We start from the raw sequence: 5,933 nt of genomic DNA on the forward strand, positions 1-5,933 counted from the left end.
CCTCAGTGAAATGAAGGATGCAGGAACTTAATGGCAGGAACTCTATCAGTGTCTGTTGGCGGTGAGCATTTGAAGGGCTGTAGACACCTGCAATGACCCGGATGATGAAGTCAAGCCTGAACAGACAGGGAGGGAGAGATGCTTCATGGGGTGGCAAACAGCTGTCCTGCAGCCTCCCTGCAGATTGGGCAAAGGAAAATGAGCTAACACTGTAGCTAGTGGAGTGAAGCCCAAGCAGGAAAGACGCATTGACTGTGTGTGGGGGAGTGAGTAATCAAGACAGGCTGTGCAATCTCCTTCTTAGGAAGAGGGGCCGCTGCCTACAGAGCCAAGGGCACAGGGTCGTTGAAATGACAGGAGGATGGACTGAAAGGCTCCTGGGGTGTCTCTATGGCCAAGGAATAGGAATGGTGGATAGCCAGGAAAGGGGAGTTGTTGGATCCGAAGTGTTCCACGTCTGGACTCATACAACCAGAACGTTGCCAAGTTTTCAGGAGACAAATAGCCATTTCTGAGTTGGTCCAGGGGTCCCTCCCACACTGTCCAGAGCTCCTCCCCTCTCCCCACTGCCCTGAGCCTTGCTTGGGTCTAACCAGCCTTGGCTCCACTCAGTGCCTAATCAAACAACCCCAAATGCTGAAAACTCAATGTTTATTTTATTTTATTTTTTACACACTTGCATAACTCCCTGAGAAGCCACGCCAGGCATCAGGCTTTTGTTTGGTTTTTATTGTGTTGTATTTAGGAAAGAGGAGGGGAGAGGAAGAAAGGGAGAAAGGAGAAGAGAAGAGAAGAGAAGAGAAGAGAAGAGAAGAGAAAACACAAACCACCCAGCGCTAGAAGATGTCATAAGCCAGCCACTGGGCTCAGATTTCCTGCCTGAGGAAAAGTCTCTGTAGTCAAGGGGCCTTCTACTAGGCTCAGGAATGAGTGAGAAAGGGGAGAAAGCTACCTACGTCAGCAAAGATAAGGAATTAGAACCATGTGACCAGAGCTAGTAAATAATAGAACATTGTTGGGGCATCAACTATATGCCACGCACTGTACTATGACATATATAATCCATTGCTTGACTTTAACTTCTTTCTTTTTCCTCCACCCCCTTCCCTACCCCTTTCACAGCCAGCAAGAAAGCTGAGCCTCCAAGACAAGTAATGTCCTTTCATCTTTTAGTTTGGGTGCTCTTCCATCTGAGCCAGGCCCCCAGCCCTCTTGTTCTTTAACACATCCACCTGCAATCTCATCTGGCCACTTCACAAGTCAGCTTTTGGGTGGGCCTCATGGAGCCCTTTAATCATTCATTGGTGGCCTGGGCTGGTGACTTACTGAAGGGCAGGAACAGTATCTGCTTCATCTTTACCATCCTGGCCTGTCTGGTGAGCAGACTTTACCTGTGTTTGGTGAACTAGACCTGCCAGCCAGAATGGCACCCTTTGTAGTCCTATAGGGGTACGCAGATCACTGCAGATCCCTGCCATTGCTCCCCTAAGCCTAGGTCGTCCCTCTCATTAGAAGATAAAAGTCAATGGGTCTGGGCCACAGCAGTAGCTTCCAGAGAGTAGCAAGTATCCCATGCCGGGCATGGGTTGCTGTGCTGCCTCATTCTAATAAGTTCAGCTGTAAGCAATAGAAACCAACTCAAAATATCTTAGGCAAGAAGGGTTAATATAGGAATGGCCTCTTGAACTCTTTTCCCTAGAAAAGATTTCTCAAATCCAAACGTCTGAGGATCAAGAACCCCTCCCCCCCCCCCCCCAAGTTCTAGTCCCTTCTCTGCCATTTGCTGGCAGGAGTCCCATGACATCTCTCAATCTGCTTCTCCCTGACACCCCCCCCCCCGCCCTTCTTCCCTTCTCAGTCAATGTCCCCAGCAGCCACGGAGCCAAATGTTCCAGTTAGAATCCCAAGGCCTCACCCTCGGTTGCTGTCTTTGCTTTTCTCCCACATCTAGTTCATTAGCAAATGCTCACTTCTCCCTGTTCCCCCTCTACCATCACCAAAGCCCCAGTGCCACCACTGGGCAAGGCTCACTCCTAGCTACTCTCCAGTTTCCTTGCTGCCCCTCAGTATACAGCAGCCAGGGTGGCTTTCAGGAACACAAATCATATCACAGCACCTGTATGCGTTTCCAATGGCGACGGTAACAAGTCACCCCTGATGTCGTGGCTTAAAACAGCACAGAGCTCTTGAAAACTTCTATGGCCAGAAAGTCTGAAATGAGTTTTTAGGGAACTGTTTCCTCCAAGATGCCTGGGGAGATTCCCCTACCCTCCCCCCCACCTCACCCCCCCACGCTGTGTGTGTGTGTGTGTGTGTGTGTGTGTGTGTGTGTGTGTGTATTAAATAGGGTCTTAATGTATAGCCCAGACTGAGGCTGGCTTCCTAGGTTCACTCCTCCAGCCTCAGGCTCCTGAGTGCTGGGATTCCAGCATGGTGGTTCGTGCCCCGCTGGGGGAGATTCATTTCCATGTTTGTTCCACTGTCTAGAGGCCACTTGCACTCCTTGGCTCACGGTCCCTTCCTGGCATCATTTTGGCCTCCCTTTCTGTTGTCACCTCTCTAACACTGTACCTCTGTGCTTCTGTTTTTATAAGAACCCTTCTGGTGGTGACATTGGCCCACCTAGATGATCTAAACTAGTCTCCCCAGCTCAAGATCTTTAACTTATAACAACTGCAACCCCCCCCCCACACACACACACCCCACACACTGGCTGAGGAAGCATGTCCACTGGTCTCAGGGGTTAGGATGGAGATGTTTTTGGAGGGCTGTCTGCACTCTTTTTTAAAAAAATAATTATTTCTGCATAATTGTTTTTTCTTTTTATGTATGTATATACGTATGTATGTATTAGTTTTGCTAGTCCTGGGGCTTGGACTCAGGGCTTGAGCACTGTCCCTGGCTTCTTTTTGCTCAAAGCTAGCACTCTACCACTTAAGCCACAGCGCCACTTCCAGATTTTTCTGTTTATGTGGTCCTAAGGAATTGAACTACTTCAGTTACACATATTTATGGGATATAAGGTGATAATTTGATACAAGTATTTAATATGTAATAACCATAATTGTCATTGTACTTCTTACAAGTGCCCTCTGGCAATACATTGTTATAATGAATGGTTAATTATAACATATAATATGAATTAGATGAAATTATATTATGTACAAAATGTAATTATATATAACTAATTTCTAATTGCTGGAGCAATGCACTGTTATTTGGAAAGCATGGAGGAGGACTAGAATCACCCCTCACCCCCTCATTTGAGAGACATCATCCCTTCCAGGTAGGCTGCTTTGTGTGATTGTGATATATGGCATACACTGTATTTAATAACAGTAGTTTTTTTTTTTTGTGTGTGTGTGTGTGTGTGTGTATGTGTGCACACACCAGGGGCTTCAACCTAGGGCCTGGTTGCTGTCTTTGAGCTTTTGTGCTCAAAGATTAGCGCTCTGGGGGTTGGGAATATGGCCTAGAGGTAAAGTGCTCCTCTCATATACATGAAGCCCTGGGTTCAATTCCTCAGCACCACATATATAGAAAAAGCCAGAAGAGGCTGTGGCTCAAGTGGCAGAGTGCTAGCCTTGAGCAAAAAGAAGCCTGAGTTCAAGACCCAGAACTGGCAAAAAAAAAAAAAAAAACACCAAAACCAAACAAAAAGATTAGCGCTCTGCCACTTGAGCCACACCTCCACTTCCAGCCCTTTTGGAGGTTAATTGGAGATAAGAGTCTCCCAGGCTTTCCTGTCCCAGCTGGCTTCCTGGATCCTCAGATCTCAGCCTCCTAAGTAGCTAGGATTATAGGTGTGAGCCACCCTCACCCAGCTCTCTGAGGCTTGGACTTTTGCAGTCAGGCAAGCCTGAGGTATTTTGTAAGTGTTCTGCTATGTTACAGATGTTCCATTGAAGGACTATTCTTGATGGTTTCTGTGGTGAGGCAGTGAGAGGTGAAGGCAGGGATATATTATGGGTTCCTCCACTGTTAGAGATATGGGTAGGTTTTCTCCCAGCGATAAATAATGCCTCCAAAGGCTTTGCCACTGATGCTAAGGAGTCCTTGCTCATTTCTGCCCTGGTCATGTAACTGCGGTTTCCTTTCTACCCACAGCAATGCTGCGGCCTGGTATTAGTGACCCCACTGTTTAGACAAGGAGATCTAGGGCTGACCAGCTCCCCAAGGAGGCCCCTCCACCAACCCGCTTCTGTAGGAACCACCCCCCAGCTCAACTGTGACTGTGCCGCACTGTGTAGTCGGCTTTCCCTTGCACTGCTGTTGCTATGTGCTCTTGTTGTTTGTGTGCTGGTCCTGGGGCTTAAACTCGGGGCCAGCATGCTGTCCCGGAGCTTTTGTGCTTAAGGTTAGTGTTCTGCCACTTGGAGCCACAGCGCCATTTCCCGCATTTTGGTGGCTCATTGGAGATAAGAGTCTTACAGACTTTCCTGCCCAGGCTGGCTTTAAACCACAATCATCAAATCTCAGCCTCCTGAGGGGCTAGAACTATAGACATGAGCCACTGATGCCTGGCATGCTGCGTGTTTTCCTTTTTCTTTTAAGTCCAAGACTGGGACCTGAACTCAGTACCTGACATTTTCACTCATTGGCTAGGGCTCTAGCAACTGAGCCATGCCTCCAACCCCCTGTGTGTGTTTTGAAGGTTTTGGATTCATATTGCTAGTTTGCCTTCCAGCCCCTGGACAGCTCACTACTGCCAAGATAAGTAATCAAATTAAGGAATGAAGAAGGGCTATGAGGTGGTCTTTGCTATGCTAGTACCTATATTGTATATGCTCACTAGAGAAGAAATACTTCGCTAACTCAATTGGCCAAAAAGAAATTATCATTGCTTTAATCTGCGTACTTTGATTATTAATAAGGTGGGCTATGTCAGGTGTAGTAGTCCACCCCTGTAAAACCAAGACACAGAGATTGGAGATTATAGTCTTAAAAATCCAGTCAAGACAAAAGCACCAAAGCTTGTCTGTAAAATAAACTAAAAGCACAAAAGGGACTGCAGGCATTGCTCAAGTGGGTAGAGCACTTTCCTAACAAGCATAAGGCCCTGAGTTCAACTGCTCTGGTGCTGCAAAAACACTCATGAAAACAAAAGCCACGAATGGCTGCCACCGAACATTTATCATTTCTCTGCTGTGAATTCTGCATTTTTATCATTTGTCTTCCTTGTTTCTACACTGAGACCTCATTAACTTACTAGTCTCTATGGGGTCTGTGTTTTCCCCCTTACGATGTACAAGATTGTAGTATGGCAAGGATATTAATTGTTCATTTGTCACATCCATGGTAGCTATTGCTCCCAGCCAGGTATTTGCTGATTATCCAAGATCACATGATTTGGCCCACTGAGATCTTGTTCATGTAGCCATTCCCCTAGCTAGATCACGAGTCCTGAAGCAGGCAGCACCCAAGTCGGACTTTTTCTGTCTCTCTCAGATCCTTCCAGTGGATTGTTTCCCAGGGTCATACAACAGATAATGTATTTCACAGACATTTTCTCTTCTTTTGAGCTGAGGCTCCCACAGGGGAAAGATCACCATTTCTGTTTTGCTGCTGAGGAAACTGAAGCAAGAGAAGCTAGGAGCCCTGCCCACGGGCATACTAGCTGTAAGTCACCAAGTCTGGATTTGAATCCAGTTGTCTAATTCCACAGCTTGTGCTTCCTCCATTGACATGGCTTGGGAGGAAAAGCCCACATCAGTCACTGGTAGCTGGTGCTAGTCCTGAGGCCCCTTTCTCTCTAGGTTGCTCTTGACAGCTTGGTTGAGCTATAGTGTGTGGGGGAATAGGGATGGAATGAAATGAGGAAGCATTGCTTTGGGGAAGACCTTGAATGCTAAGCCAAAGTCAGATTCCATCCTTTGTTTTTTGGTGTTTGTTGTTGTTGTTGTTGTTTTGTTTTGTTTTTATGGTTGTGGGGC

The sequence above is a fragment of the Perognathus longimembris genome, chromosome 7, assembly GCF_023159225.1.
Source record: "Perognathus longimembris pacificus isolate PPM17 chromosome 7, ASM2315922v1, whole genome shotgun sequence".
In the NCBI taxonomy this organism is placed as follows: domain Eukaryota; kingdom Metazoa; phylum Chordata; class Mammalia; order Rodentia; family Heteromyidae; genus Perognathus; species Perognathus longimembris.